At 41.2% G+C, this 25,316-nt stretch overlaps 1 protein-coding gene across 5 annotated transcripts in view; it reads right to left on the reverse strand.

The window, feature by feature from the left end:
* The window catches only part of Plcb4 (phospholipase C beta 4), a 356,880-nt gene that overhangs the window by 215,776 nt on the left and 115,788 nt on the right, over positions 1 to 25,316 (reverse strand). The gene's annotated exons all lie outside the window — the stretch shown is intronic.

The raw sequence follows: 25,316 nt of genomic DNA on the forward strand, positions 1-25,316 counted from the left end.
ATAGGTAAGCAGCCTTTGGTTTCACAATCAGAATCCAGTTCATATTTCTTAAAGCATATCAGCAGGCTGCATTAAATTACTAATGACAGTAGATCTAGACAATAAAGGTTTCAAGTGATCAGGTCAGAAACAGTCACTGCTACATGCTGCATGGTTTTCCACATGCTCTGCAATGGTACTATCTCCCACCAAGCCCTTAATTTAGTAAACTAATTAAGCAGCAACTGAACAACAGAGCTATCAAAGATCTTCGCAAATAATTGGATTGTCTTTTCCTGATTAATAGGAAAATGACCTCAGATGACCTGTAACTGCAGGGAACCTTTCAAATGTCCTTGGATGAACTGTCATTGGAAGTAATGTTTCCAGGTACTACAGTGCTGAGCGGGACAGATTTGCAGGGGAACTGGATTTACAGATTTACAGTGAACTGCACCTAGAAGCAAAGAGCCGACTTTCTCTGCTCCTATATTTTCTTTATTGATAGGCTGTTTCCATCAAGCCCGGGTTTGCTGCTCGAGTTTTGGTTCAGCTAGAGTTTAATCTTAAGACCTTTCCAGTTTGTAGCAGGAAAATTTCAGGTGGTATCAGAAGCACATGGGAGTAAGACGAACTCCTGGGCACATGGGAGGCAGGTAGAGGAATGACAACAACAGTGTCTATGACTGTGGATGGATGGGGTGTCTACAGCATGGAGGAAGGGACAGCAATAAAGGCTGTGTCTCGATACAGAAACAAATCTAGAAAAACAGCTGTGGATATAAATCCACAGGTCACAGGATTCTTTTCAGGAGCGTGAAAGAGCATAGTGCACTTGTGACCCCATTTTGTTTAAACAAACGTCCCCGGTCCATATGCAAATGCCTGGACGCGAGCATCATCTGAACCCATGACGAGAACCTGAACCTGAAACAGTGGAATGGAAGGGAAAGTAGAGAAAGGGAGAGAAGGGGGGAGACAGGAGAATGGGCCTTTGGTTTAAATCTATTATTAAACTACTGTATGTTATTTTTACCAGAAGACATACTACTTTTAAGGTGAAATTCAGAAACTATGGAATTCACCCCAAACTATACATGGAAACATTCCATTTGGACATGATGTATAGATTTTAGAATGTGGAGCACTGTATGCATCGGATTTACTGACTCAGTGAATATCCACTAGAAGCCATACTGTAAGGATGAACTGAATCATGATGGTACTGGAGTCATTTGGGAGGGGGAGACCTCAAGTGAGAAAACACCCTCACCAGATCACCCCATGGGAAAGACTGTGGTGCGTTTTCTTGATTGATAATGAATGTGGAAAGACCCAGCTCACTGTGGGTGGCGGCTCACTGGGTGCTATTAGAAAACAGGCTGAGCAAGACATAGAGAGCAAAAGAAGAACCCTTCCACGGCCTCGGCGTCAGTTCTCGCCTCCAGGTTCCTGTCCTGGGTGCCTGTACAACTGAGTGATGTACTGTGACATGGAAGGGGAAGCAACGTAAACCGTTTCCTCCCCAAGTTGTTTAGGGTCGTGGTGTCTTAGCACAACAGTGGAAGCCCTAACTAAAGTAAAGACACAGAACTCACACAGAAATTCCGAAATGCTGTGCTATGACTATTCCGCTTTTGTACGACAAAACTACGAAGAAGAGACACTAAAGCCTCCCTCAGATGCCAGGCTCTAGACAACACTGGCTGTGTGGATACATGACACCCGGATCAGGGTTAAGCTTGATGGTACTACCTCCTTTATGAAATGTCTTGTATTTTTTGTATTACATGTATGTTTGTAATTGCATATGAACACTAGACTGTAGCTGCCAGGAGGATGCGGATTATGTGTGTACTGAAGCACCGTCTAGATCCCCTGCACTTAGCACAGGCTCTGGCATTTAAAAGGAGCTCAGGGGCAGGAGGGAGGAACCTCTGTTGAATGAAATAAATAATGAAGTGGTCCCCCCAGAGCTGAGACACTAAACTTCTTGGGACTATGAAACAAGCCTAGGTCTAAGGAAACTCATCAATTAATTTCCCTGCCAGATCTATCATTCTGTAAACAAAGACTAACAGACTAGACATGCTGTTTCCCACCTTTCCTCTGTTTCCCCTAGGACCCCAGCAGAGCAGGCATCCCAGGAAAAAAGCATTGTCTTAAAAACCTTACAGACCAGCTCATTGCAGCCGTTCCGACACTGGCATACGATGGCCATGTTATGGTCTGGGAGTGATAGCCCACTGGTCAGCTTTCTGGTTCAGGGAGTATAAATCTGGGTACTGAAGGGTTAAATGTGGTCTCTAGAAAAGGAAGTGCTGTCAATGTGATGGCGGGGTGCAGAGGAACAGATATCAGCACTGTCTGTGTGTCCTCACTCTGTGGTTCAGTCTTTCAAAAAAGAAAAAAATATGTTTTCCTATAATGTAAGAAGTGACTTAATAGTTAAACAAAATGCCCAAATCTCAATATCGTAATGATGCTAATAGAACAAAACCTGATATACATCAAATACTCAATGAGAAGTAACAAAAACAAGGAGACTCACAGGAAAAACAAGGAAGGTGGCCTGCTACCTAATACCACATACCAGACACTAAGTCCGTCACAGACAGAAAACTATAGCCCCTTCCTACTGCTTACCTCCAGGTCCCCACTCTCCTGGACCCTTGTGCCAAGTCCACTTCATCACTGAACCCTGGAATTAGGGATCTCCAAATGCAGGTTTATGTCTTCAGCAAGGTTTATGAGCATGAAGGAAGGGAGGACTCTGCCTTCCCACTCCGCCTATCCTGTTGCCACCATGCAACGAATGTCTACCCAGAGAGCCTCTAGCCTTCCAAATGTCCCTCCCGAAGTCTAAAACCACCAGTCTGAGGAAACCTCCTAAATGCTACAAAGAAGTGTAATAGCCCCTGCATCAGCCATTGGCAGTGGCTAAGCACTGAAGTATGAAACTGGGGATTCTTCGTAGGGGTTGTGGGAGGCATTTCATGGATGTTTGTTCTTTGTAACTTGAAATCATTCTAGGAGCTTGATATCAGAAACATAGATTTTTCTTTTTTGGCAGATTTCCTTCATGTGTTCATTTTCTTTGGCTTCTTACCAAATTTTCACAAACACAGTGACTTAAAACACATTTATTAGTTCCTGGTTTGGTCAGTCAGAAGCTGGCATGCCATTATAGGGCTATGTGTTTAGTGTCTAACTAAGTTGGTATCGTGCTTCCTTCCTTTCCAGAGGCTCTGACCAGTAATCTAATCTGCCGCCCACCCCCTCTGTGTGTGTGTGTGTGTGTGTGTGTGTGTGTGTGTGTGCTTGTGTGCTTTAAAACCAATGGGCCAAGACATACTCCCCAAGTCTGTGAGTCAAAGGTGTGGAATTACAGCACTGCACCTATGCCTGTCAGACATCTACTATCTGTGAACCTCAAGCCATGGTAGAAAGTGATGTCACAAGGAAAGGTAACTGGCTGTCTTAGTTACGACAATGCCGTCATGAAACACATTGACCAAAAGCAGTTTGGGGTGGGTGGGGAGATTACTTCTTTCAGAGTTCCATATGATAGAGCGTGGGCAGGAACTCATGCAGGGCAGAAACCTGGAGGCAGGCGTGATGCAAATGCCAACCACGGCGGGGTGCTGCTTCCTGGCTTGTTCTCTGCAGCTTGCTCAGCCTGCTTCCTTACAGAACCCAGGATCGCCAGCCCAGACACATCACCACCTAATAAATGTGCAGGGCCCTTTCCCGCTGATCACAGATAAACTGTTCAAAGTTGAAGCCGGGTCTGATCTTTAACCATCTTCCCATTCCTCCCCCAGGAATGACGCCAACCCGAAGAATACACTAATGTACCAAGTTCTAAACCTATATAAGGCATTGCTCTCCTTTATCGTAGATGTTAAGAAATTAGACGCCAAGAAAATTGACATTCTTTCAGAGAAGCATGTGAACACATACAAAAAGATAAAGAAAACAACAAGAAAATACAAAGGAAAAAAGACATCCAGAAGATGTGTGCAGAGGGAAATAATATATTTGTTCTATTAACACATAGAGTCCAAAGAACAACATGGGCTTTTTTTTAATTACATGAGATTATAAACTAATTCAGCTACTTTTTTATTCAACTAAGCTGTTTAGTAGAAATTTCACAGAGACAACACATATGCCACTACAACAATAAAGTAAAAGTATAAAAATGTTTAAAAATATGTTTCACATATCCATTAGCCCTTAGCATATTGAGTGTTTAAAATATACTTATTCTATTTTATTTTATGTGTGAGAATATATATATGCACATATACATACACACACACACACACACACACACACACACACACATATATATATATATATATATATATATATATATATATACACATTCAGGAGCCCTTGGAGGTTAGATTAGACTTTGGCTATCTTGACACTGGAGTTGTAGACAGTTGAGAGCTGATACGTAGGTGCTGGGAACTGAACCTGCATCCTGTGGAAATGAAGCAACTGCTTTTAACTACTGAGCTATCTCTCCTAATTTTGCTTCAAATTTGTTTCAAATCCTCATCCATTATGGCCTCGGGCAGAATGGATAAACTGTAAATAAATGAACACAGTAAAATCTAGCCCTGCAGGAAGGCAGAAAAAAGCCTTTGGGTTCTTTTGCCATTACAGAAAAGATCATGGACCTCCTTAAGGTACAGACAAAGAAGACTCCCAGTTCAGTAATCTCAAATCCATTCATCACACCCAGCCCCAGTGAGAACAGCATGGCGGGGTACCACAGACGCCAAGGAAGCTCACCAACCTCAGCAGCTCAGAGGTAGCACTGAGTCACCACAGGATCCGTGAAGAGAAGCACAACATTAAATCAGAACATTTGCATTCAAGGTGGATGTGATCTGGGTGACTCACTTCCCCCCTAGGCTAGGCAAGTCTGTGTGTCAGGTGGCAATGACTCAGGGACAGTAACCAAGGACCATTAGCATCCAGAGGCCCTCTGGACACAGGTAGTGAGAGCTAGAACTATAAGTTAGTTGGGCATCTTCAGTTTCTACTCTATAATCTCAGTTCCTGTGTTTTATTGGCTATTAGTAGAAATCCTAAAAACACAAGTTTATTTTGTCAAAGAACTCTCGCTTTCACCTGATGTATTGTGCTATTGCTTTTCTGTGGTTTGGGTTTTCATGGGGTCCCTAGCTATATAATTTGACTTCAAATCCCAAGCAATGCAGCACAGCATTCACGTCTGTCTGAGGTGACATATAAATGAAGCGTTCCCGGCTTCCCGTGATCTTCAGTGAACCCCACAGAAGATTCCAGCAGGGTCTCAGTTTCACAAGCCTGGATGCTTGCCAACCCAGGTAATTATTCTCTGCCTACCTAATTTCCCCAGGCAATTTTAATTGAAAATGGTATTATCTTTTATCCGTTGCTCCGTTCTAATCTGCTCTGCAGCGTCCCTGTGTCCTGCTTCTTGCTTTCACCATAAGCTCACTGAGCTGATCTCTTTTTGAAGCTTGAGTTGAAAAAAAAAAAAAAAAAAAAAAAAACAACAGTTTCTTAAGTTCCCAAGGGCGGGGGGAGGGGGAGATTCTGTGATATATATGAGCCATTTAATTAGTCTCAAAATATTCTGCTGAATACCACTGGCATGCGGTATAAAATATCCCTTCCTGCTAACCTTATGACATTTCTTTTGTGGTCAGAAACCTAAAGCTTTTCTTTCTGAAACACACACATATAAACATACACACACACACACACACACACACACAGAGGCTAGAGACAGAGATTGGGAAGGACACTGGCACGATTTTATTCTCTCAAAATGATTGTCAAAGCCCTATTCATCTCCAGATAACCTGCTTAGCAATTAGCAAAATAAAAACATACCTCTTAGAATAGGAATGCCGGAACAACATTGAAAGCTGCAATAGAAACATGCATTTTGGATGGCTTCCAATGGCCATGCTCTGATACCAGTGCTGTCCAGCCAACCCAGGGAAGACCACAAAGGCAAGTAACACATGCAATGTTAAGCTTTCCAACATTACCATACAAATGTACAAAGAAGATGGAATACCACTCAGCGTTAAAACAAAGAGCTGTTAAATAACAACAACTAGGGTGAAGGCTAGGGGGTGATGTAAGAGAAGCTAACCACAAAAGAACATACATCACATAACTCCATGTATAGGACAAACTTGAAATAACCTCAAAAGAATATACAATATATAATTCCATGTATATGACAAACTTAAAATAACGTAAATTATACAGATGAAGCACAAATTAGTAGTTCTTCTTGAGAAAGCGAAGAGAGAAACAGAGCTGGCCACTGACCCTAGGAAATGACAGCACCAGAGACCTACACAATGGAAGTCCTCAGGGCTCTGTCTGCATTGGTAGCCCAGGGATCTGCACAGGTGCTTCAGCTATACTGAACACACGCACGTATAACTGTGAAATCTGATGAGCTCGAACAATTCTATAAATTTCACAATTGCGATTCTGTTCTGTGATTTGTAAGGCTATTACCAATGGGGGGAACTAGAAAAGACTGGGAAGAGAAGATGAAGGCCGAGGCTCTATGACGAAGCACTTGCTTTACACACTCAAGGCACGCTCAAAGTCTGAGGTTTAACCTCCAGTCATGCAAAACAAGAAAGGTTAAAGAAAATGAGTTCAATTTCTAGAACATATTATAAGTAAGCCACTAGCTGCCAAACATTTTCACATAATCAATGCACATGGAACTGATGTAAAAATGAAGACAGTTTACTATTGGTTTCGAGGCATTCCAAGCTTTTGGACTTTACGTGCTATCTCTCAGTTCAAATTACCCATATTTGGAATGATCAGTGATCACATGTGACTTGGCTTCCAGTACTGAGCAGCAGGGCACCCACTCCTCAAAGCCCTCCAGTGGCACATCATCTGTCCCATGACACATCTTTCTTTTTGGAAGTCTCTTGCAGAAACGCTTCATGATGAAACCTTAAAGCCTGGATAGTCACCAGAAAGTGTGATGACGTCCAAGAGAACAACACAGGCAGTGTCAACTTTAATCTGCACTGGATTGCAGTTTCGGTGCTTTGTTTTTTGTTTTTTTTTTCTTTTTCTTTCTTTCTTTCTTTTTCTTTCTTTTTTTTTTTTTGGTTCTTTTAAAGGGAACTAATTTCTAGTCTCTTTAGAAACATCACACTAGTAAGAGTTTCAGGAACTACGGTATGTTAACTGGGCTCCATGACTGTGATTTTTAACTTGCCAAGCCCTCTGTCACTGTGTCGAGCCTTTCCCCTTGCTCTCCCATCCCCCCCCCCCCCCCCCCCGTCCCCACTGTAGTGCCCAAAGATAGGAATTACTGACACAAAAGAGCCTTGGAACTGACACAGTCACTGGGGAAAAAGAAACAAGGGATCAAGTATATGATAGAAGCTCTGAAAAAATATATAGAATTAGGCCAAATCTTCTGGGAGCTGAAAAGTAAAACAGGAAGCAACCAGGTCTGAGCAGAAGCTCCAGGGCTCAATCTCAAATGACCAGAGTACTCACCATCCCCCTGGCAAGAGAGAATGGAATGAGAAAACATTATTCCCAAACAGAGCCTTGGGGAGCAGAAAGGGAAAGGGTTTGGGAGTCAGAGTGAGCTATCTCTGAGAATACAAGTCAATTAGCCTCTCCTGGACCTAGTTTCCTTGTTTGCAAAGCAGCAAAATTATCTCCCAAACTCACTGTTATAAAGTTAAGTGGAATAGTACACAAGACAGGCCTATCATATGCCTGCTGCCTGGAGAGGGCATTCGATTACAGTCCTCCCCCACTCCTTTATTTCAGCTGTCAAATCACTAGGAGAACGGAGAAAATGATCTGTGTAAATTAAACTAAAAATAGTACCATGGGAAACTCAAGAGCTATGGCTCCAGAAGAGCGCCAGAGAGAAAGAACCATCTCACTGCTTCCTGTAGTGGTTCCCCCTCTTATAGGCTGCTAGGAAACAAGTTTCACCATCAATCTAAGTTTACGGGTTCTTCATTCAGGGGCAGAGAGGAAGCATATGAAACACCTGAGGATACGATACAAAATCAGCTAGAAACATAGGAAATACAAAATCATGGCCTCAAGATTCTTTATGGGCACATTCTTCACAAGCAAAAACTGTCTTCCATCCTGCGAGAAATACAGAGTCCGGCAGAGCTTATACCAGTTTTGTTTTGTTTTTTTTTTTTCCTATTTAAACTTGGATTGGTATTTATATGATTTGTTTGGCTTTGCGTTTTTGCCACACACTCTTGATCAACCATCTGCGTCATGAGAAAGTATATCATGAGTTGGTCCATTGGATCCCAATGATAATTTGTTTTTTACTGATGCACTTGACTACTTTAAACTTCTCAAAGCCGAGAACACAGTTAGTAGTATGAGACCATCAAAAGAGGTACCACACTGAAAAGAAGGGCCTAAAGGTGTAAATAGATAGCCGTCAGTTCTTATTTTATTCCCTATCCACCATGTTGGTCTTGGGAGGAACTTAAGTAGCTGGTTTAGGTATGATTCAAACATATAAAAGCCCTAGTCTTTATTAGAATCATTTCTGCTGATAGAAACTGGTCAGCTTCAGGTGATATGAAAGAGCTTCTAGGACAGCATGGGAAAGATTCCTTTGCTGCTGCTTTTGACACCAATTAAGCAGCCCAAGATGCTACAAGTAATACCTGAAGCAGGATAAAGTCACTATAGGAAACCACACCAACTGAAATCAAATGAAATGGCGAAGCACTTAGATGTTCTCATCCATGAGGGACATTCAAGGCTCACCAAAGTCTAGATTCTGAAGAAGAGTATTAATGATAAAGATAATAAATTCATGAAAATTATTATTGTGTATTCATATGATAAAATTCATTCTTTCTAGTATAGAAATATATATAACTCATATATATATATGAATATATATGAATATGAATATATATATATAACTCATATAACACTCAAGAAAGTAACAAAACAATTCGTCTCCTGCCCAAACAACTTCATGTTGCTCCTTTGTGTTCCGTCCACCGCCCTAATTTCCACACAACCATCAACTGCTGTCTCTTCCTGAGGCAAATCCGTCGAGACTAATTCAAGGATCTTTCACCCAGCACAACACACTGGTAAGTGGTGAATAAGAGAATGTATTCATCAACAGTTGATTCTTCTGCAAAGTAGATAACTTATTGCATTGTATAAAGAACAGCTTTATTATTCCAAAGATATCTAAGGTGTTCATACTTTCTGATGCTCATAAAGCAACTAATACTAATTTAAGTAAAAGATTTGGGGATAAACACATATCCATCGAATTTAAATAAATACCCATAAGTGGCTCTTCTGGATTAGATGCCCAGATGTTTAACCACGAGAAACCACTAAAGTATTTTCCAAAGTAGTTGTACTATTTTGAATCCCCCAACAATGTGTTCTGTATCACCTCCCACTGAGTACTACTACTCTGTGGGATATAGTTCCTTCATATTTTTATCATAGTATATATCAAGGATCGGAGATGTCTATATAGTAAAGGGCTTACTGCACAATCATGAGGTCCTGAGATCAGATCTTAAGCAGTCATGTGAAAACAGGTGTGGTGGCATGTGTCTATAATCCCATTCCTAAGAAATGGAAAAAAGTAGATCTAAGAGACTTGCAGGCTAGACATCCTGAGAGAAGAATGAATTCCAAGTGTTGTATAGACCTGAAGGTCTACTAAGAGAACGTTATTTCTTCCTAGCCAAAAGAATAAGTCTGCATCTGGATAGAGACTAACATTACAGTTGGGCTGGCTAGGCACCTGGCCAAGGGACCACACATCATAAAGGCAGATTCACTTACCACAGTGCTAAAGAGATGGGAGGAATAATTATCCCTTGAATGGAAAAAACATATTTTTTTTCCTTCAGAGAAAACTAACCTCTGTGCAGTTGCTACAGAACTGTGCAACTCGGAGTAGCTGCCAAGATTTACAGCTTTCCTATCCTGTGACTTTTCTTTTAAACTCTAATTAAATTCTTCCCAAGCTTCCTTCTAAGCCCATTCTTAGGTATTAAAACACTGAATGAGAACCTAAGTTTCCCTAATAACATGTAGTACCCCAGATGGAGCTCCACAAAATTTCTGGTGACACAGGTTTACGGAGTCGTCTCAGAAAAAGAGGGTAAAAGGGAATAGAAGAAGACACTCGTTGTCTACCTCTGGTGCCACTGGTAAATGCACACACACACCCACACACCATACATACACATACACAAAGAATAGACATATGATCACCTGACATGGTGTAATCATTGAGATCTACCCTATTTCAGAGTGCTCCATTTTTAAATCACTAATATAGTCTATCTCAAGCACAGACCTGAGTAAATCCACACAGCTGCAATACAGAGATGGCCTGGCACTAGGAGAAAAATCATTTCTACAACTTTCCATATGTCCACTCATATCTAGAGGTAACAATCACAAAATCTTATATCATATGAAATAACTCTAATACAGTCAAAATCATTAGCATAGTGAACCAATACCTATGTAATAATATACTATACACAAGACACGGTTCATCATATAAAGCAGTTTTCTAAGTACACTAATAATTTAAACTTAACACAAAGAATTATCTGGTATTTTATAAATCTGAGATTCAAAATTACTCCAACCAGCAACAGTATATTTACAAAAATTAATAATTTGATTAAAAATTTTCAGCAAGTTCTCGACCCCTGTTCTGACACATTTTATACTTTAAATTAAGAACACCAAATGTATGACATAAGACTGTTTAACTATGCCTAATTCACTACTGCTCTGTGGAGATAGTGTCTCATTTTCTGCCACAAAGATTAATTTATAAAATCCTTATCTGCTCTGTGGATGGAACAGGAAATTAAATGCTTTTCAATGAAAAACAATTATTAAATTTGCCCAACAAATATTTATTGTGCTCCTAGCAAGATAAAAGGAGAGTTAGTGACTATTATTATAATATAAGTAGGACCCCAGGGATGGTACTGAGGACACAGTGACATCTGAGAAAAACCTGAGAGAAGGACAGGAATGCATTTCATAAAAATAAGGAAGAGGGCTCCATAAGACAGTTCAGGAGGTTCAAGGGTCTTGAAGGCACTGTGCGTGGTGAACAGATCAACAAAGAAAGACATAAAAACAGAATGGTTAAAGCCAAATCATGGACAGGTGGTCACTGTCTCTACTGGTTGAATAGGAAGCCATACATATTTTCAACAGTACAGTTAGATGATCTGACCTATGGTTGGAAGGACTTAGCTTGAGAATGACCGTAGCACAGAAATCAGCTACTATGAAAACCCAGATGAGTCAACAGCGTGGCTTGGTCAGTGGTAGTCAAAGCCTATTATCTAAAAATCTGTAGGTTTAGTACACAGAATGAATGGAGACATCAGGACTGTTTCCTGGACTAAATTTGGAATATAAGAAACTGAAACTACTTCAAAGCTAAAAAGTAGCAACAAAAAAGTTGAAGAGGCTACATCCACTTAGTCTGAGAAGCAATTAATAATTGAATGTGGTTCTTGAAGAAGTGGGAATACAGAGGCTATCTCAATGAGGGGCAGCTGATCCTTGAAGAATGAAGATGTAAGATAAGAAGCCAGACAGTCACTTTCAATAGCTAACACTTGGAACATTTGCTGTATATCAAGGAGAAAGAGAGTTCTGCATAAAGATCAAAATCACGATGTCCTTTCCTCTCCTCTGCCCTTAATGACTTTGGTTCAATAATACTCCCTATGGACTGCAGTAGACTGAGCTTGACAGGAATTACCCAGATGAATGCGTTAACAATGGATAAACAGCCCGATTGAAATGTAAATAGGTGAAGATTAATGCAGTCAAGAACATGAAGAGATAAGACATAAAATAAGGAAAATAATTTCAAAAGTTTCATACACTGTATAAATTGTTTGAAGTAACAAAAATATGTAAGAGCTACACTTCCAAATACAAATTTTTATTCTTTTCTCTCAAAAAGTTAAGGTTGTTGCCAAGATTAAAACCATTCTTCGTGGAGCCAGAAGGGTAGCTCAGTGATCACGGATGAACTTCAGTAACAGCAACCCTGTAAGGCAGCTCACAACCGACTGTAACTCCAGATTTGACATCTCTGGCTTCTGTGGGCCATACACTCGTGAGATGTGGGATGTCCTTCTGTATATGTGTTGCTTTATTGGTTGATGAATAAAACTGTTTTGGCCAATGGCTTAGCAGAGAGAAGTCAGGCAGGAAATCCAAACAGAGATAAAGAGAGAGTGGACGGAGTCAAAGAGACGCCATGTAGCTGCTGAAGGACACAGATGCTGGACCGAACCTTACTGTTAGGCCACAGCCTAATAGAAATGGATTAATTCAAGATGTAAAAAATAGCAAAGAATACAACTAAGCTATTGGTCAATTAGTATTGTAATTAATACAGTTTCTGTGTGATTTTTTGGGTCTTGGCAGCTAGGAAATGAACGAGCAGTCTCCACCTACACTCGTGTTCACATGCCCACACATAGACACACAAATAATTTGAAAAGTAAAAATATTAATAGTTAATAACATTTTTATCAAGTTAACTTAGTGTTTCAAGGTAGTAAATTAAATAATGCTTGAAAAGAAATCCATATTATTTTGAGGGGCCAGAGAAACCATAATTATCAATGACACTGAATAACTTCTCTTCATTGTTTAAAAATTTCCATACAGTATATTTGACCATATAATTCTCCCCTCTCTGTTCTTCACTGATTCCCACTCACCCACCCACCCATCAACTTAATGTTCTTTCTCTCTCTCTTTGAAAAACAAAACAGAGGGGCTGGAATGTAGCTCAGTGGTAGAACACTCGCCTAGCATGTACAAGGTCCTGAGTTTGAGCTGAGTCTGGGAAGAAAGAATTTGAGCAAAGGCAGAGGCAGGCAAACCTCTGAGTTTGAGGCCAGCCTGGTGTATAGAGTGAGTTCTGAATGGCCAGAGCTAGACAAAGAAACCCTGTCTTGGGAAAACACACACACACACACACAGAGAGAGAGAGAGAGGGGGGGGAGAGAGAGAGAGAGAGAGAGAGAGAGAGAGAGAGAGAGAGAGAGAGAATGAGAATAGAGTCCTGTTTGCACTGGCCAACTACTCCTGAGCATCAGGCCTGCCCTGGAGTGTGGCAGGATTCTCATTCCATTGACAAAAACTGGTTGTCATTATCTCAGCAGCTGGTAATCACAAATAGCTATGGGTATTTTGGCTGGCTTGAACTGCTACAGGGACTTATGCATGCTTTCACAGCCTCCATGAGTTTATATATGCATCAGCCTTGTTGTGCCTGGAAAACACTGTTTCCTTGAAGTCATCCACTACCTCTGGCTCTTAAAAAGTCTTTCCAGCTCCACTTCCATTTAGAGTTTAGTGCTCCAAAGTCTCTAACTCTGAGTATATCACCTAGTTGTAGATCTCTATGTTGACTACTATCTGCTGCAAAAAGTTTTCTGTTGAGAGGGGAATGATCTATGGGTACAGCAGTATGTCATTAGTGGTCATTGTATCGCTATGTTCCTTTCACAGGAAAATACTAGTAGTTTTTCCTCTAGGGCCCATGACCTCCCTCTTTCTTGGACTCATTAACAGTACTAGGATGGGAACCCATTTCTTAGAGTAGTTTTAAATTTTATCAAAAAGTGGTTGGTTGGTTACTTTCATAACACTTGTACCACACTGCACAGAGGGGTAACTTCTCTTTAGACCTCTGGGTTCCTGCAGTCTGAAATCTAAGGGCAACATAATGTGGTTCTTGGGGTTGCACTAGAGATGTGACACTAAGCATGTCCATTTGAAATCAAGTATCTAAAATAATGTCCTTTAGGCTTATTCTCGAATCTCCCTTACCCAGTGTTTCTAACCCCCTTACAGTACGGCCTACGTGCTTGGTGAATAAAACCCTTCACTACTGAGGGGCTGGTGCACAGGAAAAAGGTAAGGACATACATTTTCACATCCTCCTCCCCCCTCCCCCAGCCCCGAACAGGCCCAGTTTCCTTCCTTGCTTATAATTTTGGGGTGCGGCTTAAAGCACTGAAAAGAGCAAACAAAAATTCCTGCCTATCTGGGGATGTTTTAACAACATTGAGGGACTGTAACAATAAGCAGCATGGAATGAGAGGTCCACTTCATCCTCCTGTCTCACCTTCCACCACATCAGAGAACGAAACTGCTGTCACAGCTGAGAAGCCATGGGACGCTGAATGAGGTTCAAAATATCCTTCTATTATTTTCAAAGGTGGCCTTCAAGAAAAATAAAATGTTAACTCAGATTTTGATTTACTGGTCTAATAATTCATAGCCTGGGCTTCGATTTCAATTTATCAACACCCTGGCCCCTCTATTGCTCGTGATTAGAGTACGGTGTTAATCACTCTTATCTGTAGGACTGGGATACCAGAAGACAAATGAGCGACCAAAAATATCTCATTAATATGCCTCCTCAGCCACATGGCAGTATCCATTCCGAGTTGAAAAGCAGAACTCTGTCTAATAACACAAAGCCCTCCAGTTATTTGCATCTTCCATGCAATCGTCCGGGAGGCTGAAGCTGCTAGCTAAATCATCTTGATCTTATTTAATTTGCCATTCTCCTTTCACATTAGTTCTGCTACAGAAATAGGACCGCAGTTTCCTTTCAATAACTCCCTGACAACTTAGAACCAGGAAGAATCAATTTACTTTGTTAACTCCACTCCATCACTGAAAGCCAGTAATTATAAACCATTTAATTAATGCAAAACCTTCTCTCTTTTATTATTATAGCAGGATAAATATTGACCAAAGGTGCACTCTGTGATTTTCCTTCTGCTTCACTGTGCTTTTATTGTATTTGTTTGGAACTAAGGCAATGTACTTTACAAACAGGCAGTCCCTAGATAAAACTTTGCTTTTTATATAATTGTCAGCAGGCACTGACCCAGAACAAAGCAATGTTATATATAACAAAAGAAACTTGAATCACTTGAGGTCTACATAGCATGCATTTTTGTTTTATGGAATATAATCTGAGAATACTGTGTTATAGGATATGGGAAGCCATATTTGAGAAACATACTTTCTCCAAGAAGATACACAGATCCAAACCAAGGTGTAGAGATTAAAATATATATATATATATATCCAGGTTTATAGTATGTATATAAGGCACTTGATTCAAGTGTAAAAGTTGATTTTTCTCTCATTTTGTTTTTCCAATACTATATGAATTATTGAAATACTAAGTATAATGATTCCTGTGTTACGTTATTTAACTGTTAAGTCTGCTTTTAGAGCAGATTTTAGAGGCTATTTACTAGTAATTGTGCTCTGTGCACAGTAATTCGCCACAGTGAAGTTTTCAAAGTAGTCAGATAAAATTGGTGGCTTGTGCATATTTTGTCTACAATGAAGAAAGGATAAATTGTGTAAGAAATAAAATATGTCAAAAATTCAAAATAAAGAGAAAGGTTTAAATAAGGTAAAACCTTGAGCCTGCATCAACACCTGTAAAGACCTACTATATCTACCAGGCGTATTCAGTATTAAGCTCACTCGCACTGAAGGATGGCATATCTCAAACAAGGAAGCACTCTTAAGACAGTATGAGGTTTGGTCTTTATTCCTGTTTATGACAGGTGACTTTGATAATGTATTCTCTATAGAAAAGTCCTGAGGAGGCACCAGGGTCCTCTAAACAAATGCTGGCCAACAGAGGTATGATGTGAATCATATGCGTAAGCTTAAAAATCTTAGTTACCACATTAGAAAAAGAAAATTCTTCAAGCTCCTGGAGTAACCCAAACCCAACGTTCCTTTGATTACTCGAGCCCCAGGCATGTCACATTACTTCAGTGTGTCAAGAGTTTTGTAAATAAGTTACTTTATATCTGTGGTAAATGTTAACTTACTGCTTTTCTTAATACTTGAGAATTTTTCTTAATATCTTATATTCCCTACAACAGCTTTGCTGCTCTATCTAACTAATGAATTTCAAGTTAAAATTTAAATCAGAACAGTACCTTTAGTCTTGAAATCAGATCATGAACTACAACTCAATGTATCTTTCTGAAGTAACACCTCCACTTACCAAGATCCTAACTACTAAATGTTATGCTAGACACCACCAACCTTATAATGCTAATACGAGAAAGTGCCAATAAAACGCACAGGTCAAAGAAGTATTCTTCTTTCATGACCTTTGTTTGAATAACAATGGCCATTTCCTTTTTTTTATTTATTTATTAAAGATTTCTGCCTCCTCCCCGCCACCGCCTCCCATTTCCCTCCCCCTCCCCCAGTCAAGTCCCCCTCCTTCATCAGCCCAAGAGCAATCAGGGTTCCCTGACCTGGGAAGTCCAAGGACCACCCACCTCCATCCAGGTCTAGTAAGGTGAGCATCCAAACTGCCTAGGCTCCCACAAAGCCAGTGCGTGCATTAGGATCAAAAAGCCATTGCCATTGTTCTTGAGTTCTCAGTGGTCCTCATTGTCTGCTATGTTCAGTGAGTCCTGTTTTATCCTATGCTTTTTCAGACCCAGGCCAGCTGGCCTTGGTGAGTTCCCGATAGAACGTCCCCATTGTCTCAGTGTGTGAGTGCACCCCTCGCGGTCCTGAGTTCCTTGCTCGTGCTCTCTCTCCTTCTGCTCCTGATTTGGACCTTGAGATTTCTGTCCGGTGCTCCAATGTGGGTCTCTGTCTCTGTCTCCTTTCATCGCCTGATGAAGGTTAATATTCAGGTGGATGCCTATATGTTTTTCTTTGGGTTCACCTTCTTATTTAGCTTCTCTAGGATAGCGAATTATAGGCTCAATGTCCTTTATTTATGGCTAGAAACCAAATATGAGTGAGTACATCCCATGTTCCTCTTTTTGGGTCGGCCATTGCCTTTTTTTTCTTGAACTGGTCCCCCCAAATGCTGGATTCTAAATACCGAATCGCTTTTCTAAACTAGGAACACAAACAATCAAGAAAACAATAGCCACGTACTAACGTGATTGCATGGAGCACAGGAAACCTTTTCTCTATCCAGAGCTCAGCATAAATTCACAGAACAGCACCCACATTACCCAGTCCTGCAACCCAGGTGCATCTGCATAGTCAACAGTCCTTTTAATTGAAAATTAGAGGTCACCCCTGTAATACTGGCCCTCCTATTTAATTCAGAGGGCACTCCGGTCCCCAAAGTCATTATTGCAAACTTGTTTCAATTGCTTTTGGACTCGGCCTACACAGAGTTATCTGTAGGGACCTTTGCTATTCCAGGCCTCTGGTCCTCTCTCAGAGTCTATCCTTAGGAGAAGAGGGCTCTGCTTGCCTCTGTAATTATCTGAATTTCTTCTGCAATTTCTTCCTGCTCATGAAGGGCATCTACTGTGTAGAACTATAACCTCTGCTTTCTACACAGTTCAACAAGGCTCAGCCACCCTCTCTACTAGCTAAAGAAAACATTCAGTTTCTCAAGAACCTCCGAACTTTTGGATAAACTTTACTGAACCATGAGTTTAAGAGGAAAAGTAGCTTTGAGTTCCTCAAAACAGAGTAGAAATGCCAGGAGCTTATTCTTCCTTCTGCACAATGCCTACTGCTCTTGACCCTTGAAAAATAGCCTCCCTACAGACACAGAAGCTTTGTCTGCTCGTGGTCACTTGTGATCCCAGCACTTGAGAGGCAGGATCAAGGTCATTTTCATCTACTTACCAAGTTTGAGGCCAGTCTGAGAATAAGACTTTACCTAAAGAAATCATAAGGGGAAGGAACAAGAAAGGAAAAGGGAAATGGAGGAAAATAGAAAAGAAAAAAAATTAAGAAAATGCTTGTCTGCATTAGAAATACATTTATCTAATTTTATCTTTTAAAAAAAAACATTAATCTCCTTGACTTCCAAAGCAGTCAATCTTTCCTCCAAGACAATTATATAACCACAGTCCAAGAAGATGATCCGAAAACAAGTTTCCTAAGACAATACTAGGTGAGTTTCTCCAGAGAAACAGAACCAATAAAATATATACATCTGTGGGTAAAGAGGAGGGGCAGAGAGAGAAAGAGAGAAACAGACAGAATCCGAGAGACAGAGACTGGCTGACTTCTGTGGTTATGGATAAGGAAGTCCCAGTTTGTCTGCTGCAAACTGATAAACCAGACATCTTAGTGATGTGATCTGAACCACGTTCAGAGACCTTAGATCCAGGGCAGCTATCTGAAAGCCCAGGAATTGTGTCCAGGAATCCAACGTCAGGGAAAATGTGGTATCTCAGCTCACATAGACATGGTTTACCCTCTTTCCACCCTTTTGTTCTTCGCTGGCCCTCAATGTGGATAATGCGTGTGTATGAAGGTGAAGATGAGAGTCAGGACTTGGCCACCTGATCACATGCTAATTGCCTCCAGAAACAATTTCACCAACACACCCAGAAACAACGTTTTGTCAACTTGTGGTCCATCTATAAACCAGTTATGGTAGGTAGCAAATTGAAGTTAAGCACCAGAGACCTGGCTCCTTTTGTTAGTTTTCTTTTTATGTATATGAATGTTCTATTTGCATATAAGTCCTTAATCCAGAAGACAGAATCAGATACATATAAGGATGTTTATGAGTCACCATGTGGTTGCTGCAAATTGAACTCGGGACTTATGAATTAGCAGCCGGTGCTCTTAACCACTGAGCCATCTCTCCATCCCCGACCTGGCACGTTTTAAAAGGCACCCTCAGACCAGATGCATTAGCACAATCCAGAAGACTGTTAGAATGTGGGGTCTGAAAAGACTGGTCTCCAGAGGTTCGTGTCCGAGCACAAGACACACGTGACTTTAAAAATAATCAGGTAGTTGATGGAAACAGCAATTTTTCATTCAACTGTCAGTTTGCTAAGAGTGATATTTTAATTTTAAATCATTTTTAGCATAAAACTGGTATATTAGTTCTTTTTCTAATGCTGTGATAAAACACCATAACCAAAGCAACTTATGGAAAAAAAGGTTTGTTTGGAATTTATGGTTCCAGAGAGACAGGAATCTGTCGCCGTCACATTGGGGAAGTACAGCAGCAGGCAAGCAGGCATAGTGGGCCTGGACCAGAAAGCTGAGAGCTAAGCCCTCTGCCGTGACACACTCCTCCAATGAGGTCACAGCTACTAAGCTTCCCCAGACAGTTCCTCTAACTGGACAGCAAGTATTCAAATGCCCGGGACTATGGGGAACAGTTCACTGAAACCATCACAAATAGAATGAAACCGAAAGGTTTCCAGGAAAAAAGCAATTGTTTTGATGTGGTCCTAGGAGCCTGTTGTCGCTTCACTTAGTGAAGTGGAGGCTCAGAATCTCCCGAGATTACACTGCGGAGGAGGTCCCACAGCAAGGCCCTGAGTGCTCACAAGGATCACGCATGAAGCAATCGCCCAATGAGCAAGCAGCGAAAATCACCTTGACTTAATCAGCCCAACACACACTCCTTTATGGTCACTGAAGTGTTAAAGAGTCTTTCAGGAGACATGGACTTCTTAAATTACTGAATTGGCTTGAATTGAAATGAGAAAAATTTAATACAGGTTAATTTTAAAGCTTTTTAAAACTGTAACAGGAAAAAAAAATCCAGTTTTCCTGAATTTACCATTCAGCAGTCTTTTTGGATGGAAAATACATTTATAAAATATCAATATTTTAATCGAAGCACCTATCTATTGATTGGACAAAACTGAGTCACTTTGTCACTGGAGTCATTTCATCATTAAACAATACTTTTGGATTGCTGTGCCATCAAAAAAGAAAGAATCGTGTTTGCTTCTAATGCAGAAGGCTTCTGCTCCTTCACAATCCCAATGAAGCAGCTGTTTTCTCCATTTTTATTACATTTTTATTAAACCGTGTGAATGCATGCTGGGAAGAAGGGATTATGTGGAGGTCAAAGAGGTCAGTTTTCTCCCTCCAACATGCGGTCCCGAGGATGAGCACAGGGCCTGGCTTCACGACACTACCTTTTCCTGCCATCTCGGGGATGACAGCAATTCCTCAATGCGTGCATTTGTTGACCACATGAAGAAACACCAGGTGAGCCATGGATGAACACGTGCAACAAGCACAACACACAGCTGCCACTTAGGAGAAAGGGTCCTGTGTGAGGATGAGCAGACACTGCTCTCTACACTTTAAAAAAGGAGGTGATTTTCCTTTTGGAACTTTTGGAACTCTGATGGTTAGAGATGAGTCCAGGTGAAACTGTACTCCACTAATAAGAGGGGGCCAGGAGTGACAGCAAATGATCAAATTGTTTCTAAGAACGAATACTTCAGAGGATCACAAACTATCTCTGTCTTTGTCCAGTCTACTCTATTTGGTTTCCAAAGCATATTTTCTTGCAGAATGCGTAGATCTGTTTTTTTTTAAATTATGCATGTCTGTGTATATGTACATATGCATCTTTGTCTGTATGTATAGAATCTGAGCCTTATGCACTCTCTATTCTACGGAGCTACACTCCCTAACCTGCTTCCGATCCTTGAGAGAAGACACGAGTATCTGCTTCCGTGTCAGCTCTTTGAAAAGGCCTCACCCATCAACTTAACCAAGCTGGGAGCCCCCAACTTCTGCCACTCTTCCTTGCCTCACCATTGGCACATGCTAACTTCACACTCACTCATGGCTTTCGAGTGGACATGCTTGGAGTCTTGTCAAAGGTCCAGAACCTGTGCTCTTTCGTAAACAGGAGAGTGAGCTTCAAATGGCCCTGAGATGCTCTCCCCCCAAATTGACCGAGTCAATAGAGAATCAAGCTCATGCAGTCATGTGAGGCAGTTCCAACATGTACTTCACATACCTCCCTAAGATCCTCAATGGGATTGGGCCCTAGCCACATATAGTGCTAATTTCTATAAATTATATTATATTAATTATATATATAATTACTCTCCAACAGCATTTCCTGACATTGTCATCATTGGAAAATAAGTATCTTGCCTTGGGATGTGCTGCACAGGGAAAGGAGATTAAAATGCACCTTTTCCACCTCCTTACAGACTTACCACATGACAGTCGAGAAATATTTGTTACCAGAATAAAGGAGCAGAGTTAACTTTCAGCTGGACAATGCTGCTGATCAAGCACACCGTGTCTTACCAAAAGCTTATTTTAGATGCTATTTGCAACTCTTGCTGCCAGCTAGAGCAAAGGCATGGGGAGAGGTCTGGGATCCACTCAACCTCATTTTGAAAAAAACAATGGCCATTCCTAGTTATTCCTCTTCTGCTGACATCCAGAGTGGAAACTCCACTTGGAAATAACTTTCTTCTTTGAGGTCAATGATTGATCTTACCTTAAACTTAGCGTATCATTAAAAATAATATTGCTCTCATATGCCCCCTGGATGCAAAAGACTAATACTTCTCTTGACTTCTCCTAGATACTCTGACATCTGTAGCTGGAACTGCTAGCTCTTTCTATTAGGATTAGCTCATTTGTATGGTCCAGTTTTTACTAAAAATACTGTTCACAGGGGTGCCTGTGTTATTAACAATTTCACGATGGTGACAGAAGAGTGTGAAGTCAACCACAGGGCCCCTCTATGGTCAGGATGTTGCTAAGTTGCACAGGTCACATACCCATGAAGTTGGCACTGGAAAAAAATCATCAAGGATGAACTACCAAAGACCTCCAAAAACATTATGGTTGGCATCGATCATTTTTAGAGAACAGAGACAGTAGTGTCTTCTTTAGCATAGGCTATGACATCATAAGGTTATGACTGGGTACAGCATAAGAGCAGAGAGATTGCAGGCAGTTCTTCACAGCCTCTTGGCTTCTATCACCTTCCCAAACACCCACAGAGTCCTTCGTGGTACCCAGCTCCCCAGTGCATCCTCAATGGCTCACTCTGCTGATTCTAGAGTGGCAGTTACCTTACTGAGTCACACAGGTTCGGCACACAATTACATAACTCAAAGAGACAGAGAATGTACTTCCAGATTGGGGAGAATATCAAAAGTGTCAAGATCTATTTCAAGGGAACATATTTATGGTAACGACTCAGCGGTCTGGTAAGGGATAGCTAAAACTCAGAAGAGACTGGCATATAAATCAAAGAACAAGATGGACAGCCAGTATCACCCCAAATTCCAAAGATTTTATTGTTTGAAGGAGCTACACACAGACCTGACTACCACAGGAAAAGAATTTAGCATCACCTGGACCTGGATCTTCATTCATGCAGCGAGAACCAGAAAAAGCAATTCGCAGTTGTGGGTTGTGAGGTGTGTTCCCAAACAGAAATCACCACAGAACTCTGACTTGCCAGAAAACAGAAGAAAGGCACAAGGCCTACAGCATTAAAGGAGGAATACAAAGTGTGCGTGCGATAGAAATCCTCGGCAGGGCAGTAAGAAGCATGGGGCAGAGATCCTGCTGTAGCTGCTCAGTGCTACCCAAAGAGAGTGCAGGGCTGTGTATGGGGAGTGGTAAGTTTCCCGATTTGGCTGGAACAAGGGTCATAGTGGCAAGAAGTGAGCAAATGGGTGGCTGTGGCCAGAGCACAGGCATTTACACACCTGATTCAAGTGCTTCAGGACTGACCTAAAACGACAGGCAGAGGCTGGAATCAAATGCTCAGAGGCAGCGGGGCTTCGTTGGTTTGTCTGGGTCATCCTACCCTTCCTTAGTAGGCAGAGTAGCCAAAGACGATTTAAGTAAGCAGGCTTAAACGAGAAGCATAACAACTGCATTATCCTAAGTAGGAGAAAGGACCTAGAGAAAATGACCAAGAGAACAGTCTGCAGAAGGCTTGGCCATCTGTGGGAAAGGAGAGGGAGGCGGTGGTTCATCTGGCGTAGGAAAAGTGCTGGGGCTTTCCCATACTCAGAGGGCTCAAAAATGGTCGGTCAGGGAAGCCGCAGAAGTGCGCCCAGTGGATGCCATGACCTCCGGGGCTATTCAAGCCTCTCCATAAAAATTACAATGCCCAACATTTTTTATTGGGTTTATCAGTTAGTTTCAGACAAGTGGAATCAAAGGTGCACGATTATTTTTCTACAAATGTCAGAGTGGCCCTTTCCTGCAAAGAGCCTCACCCCAATTAAAAAAAAAGTCTCAAACGCAAATGGGGGTTTCTGGAATAGGTTGGCAGAGGTTAATCTGTCATTTACAGAACAAAACAACCAGAACAGGTTATGACAAATAGGCTTTAAAAAAAAAAGTTGATTTTTACTCTTACCTCATGATCAGATGTGTAAAATGTGAGGTCTGAATCCAAGATATTATCAAATGGCTTTAAGATGTGTTGAATCTGATCTTTTAACAATAGGTACTTGAGGTCAATGGACAATAAAGGTCCATCTGTGCCCTGTACAGTAGCATTTACCCAACAGACATCTGTTGAGCTCCTAGTGTGCCCTGGGTTCTACTAAAGAGCACGGAGCATACCCAGTATAAAATACAACTGTCCCACTGCCATGCTTATAGTTTAAATGGAGGAGACAGAGTTAATATGAAACAAAAAGTAATTAGTAAATTGAAAACTGACAAGTGTTATATTAAAAAAAAATTTAAGTAGAGGACAGGGCAAAATGGTTATAAGGAGAAGATTGCCATTAAGCAAAGGTTTGGAGGTGAAGTTATTAGCCATGTCTGTGAGTGCAGGAAGAGAGAGGATTCCTAGAAGAGCCAAGGCAGAGACCCTGAGGTCACAGCACACCAGGGTCTTCCAGAAACAGAAAAGAAGTTATTTTGACAGGAAATGAGCAGAGAAAGCCTGAGACGAGGAGAACAGGGCAACAATGAAATGAGAGGGTTGGTGCAGAGAATTGAGCTTGTGTGTGGACAGTGCTAGCAGCAGAACCTAGAGTACCACACATGCTAGGCAAGGGCTCTGTTACTACTACACCACTCAAGCTCTTCACTTAGAGTGAAAGCAATGAATGATCCGGGGCAGGACACGAGAAGTCTAGCTTATAAGGAGCAGGTGGTTCTGAGTGCTAAATCAGGAATAGGTTGCAGCCAGGCAACCTAGAATACAGACCATAATTTAGATAAAGGAGAGCAGAGAACCCCATGCAGACCAAAGTGATGGCAGGAGAAGGTGGGTGCATTTGAGAGCAAAATGAACAAAATTAACAACAGCATGCATGGTGTGAGGAAAAGGCAGGAGTTATGAACAATTCACAGAGCAACATTGGAGCATAAAATTTTGCTAAATTTCAATAAAATTACAAAACATAACTTTTCTAGAACGTGTTATCAGCCAGTCAAACACTGGATTTCTCTTTGACACCTACTAATAAGAGGAAATACATCCCAGGAGATTTATCCACAAAGAGCTGAGGACCACAGCCTGCAAGTTGCCTGTATGTGAGGTTCTGTGCCTGCAGCAAATGCGGAGTATTATGCAATAAGAGCAAGCATACACAAAGTAAGACAGGCAACTGCAAAAACACTTCACTTACTAATAGAGGCTGAACCTATAGCGCTACACTCTGTATGCATCAGGAAATACATACAGTAACTGGCACACACAGATCAGTGGCAATACTTTATTTCTTTAAAAGTCAACTTGTGGTTCTCAATCAATACTTTTCTGCCTTTCTGGTTCTCAGCTGTGGACTTTTTTTTTTTCTGAAATAGAATGGCAGCTTACAATCCTCATCAGATAGTTTCTTTTGAAATGAATCTGAATGTCAAAACATAATATGAAATAAATGGTAATAGTAGTGTTGTTGCTCTAATCATTTATGGGACTAAAGAATCCATAGTGACCTCCCAAATATAGCATCTTCAAAGGCATCATGGAGTCTTTGTCCATCTTGCTGGTGGTGCTTGTCTTAGAACAATTAAGGCGGGGGGGGGGGGGGTCTTTATAAGATGAAGGAAACTGCCCTGCGATGGTGCAGCACACCTTTAATCCCAGCATTCAGGAGGCAGAGGCAGGCGAAACTTTCTGATTTCCAGAACAGCCAGGACTACACAGTGAAATCCTGTCTCTAAAGACCAAAAACAAACAAACAAACAAAAAAATGAAGTAAAACTGCCTTGAGTTAAACGGAGCTAAAGGAAACAACCAACTGTAATGAAATAGAAAGTTCCAATCAGACCATCCGAAAGGAACATATAAAGGTGAGTCCCTTCGCAATCTCTGCAGTCACAGCAATGACAGTATGGCAGCCTGCAGCATAGAACTGCTTTCAGCACGAGAGCACGTGGGACAGGATGTTTCTCACGTCAACTGCACTGATCCTTTGAAACCTCCCAAATTCTGATACACTCTGGTGGTTTTAGGTATTTTTTAGGTAATG

Source organism: Microtus oregoni, unplaced genomic scaffold, assembly GCF_018167655.1.
Source record: "Microtus oregoni isolate MIOR12 unplaced genomic scaffold, Mior012 000020F_ref0000438, whole genome shotgun sequence".
Classification (NCBI taxonomy): Eukaryota; Metazoa; Chordata; class Mammalia; order Rodentia; family Cricetidae; genus Microtus; species Microtus oregoni.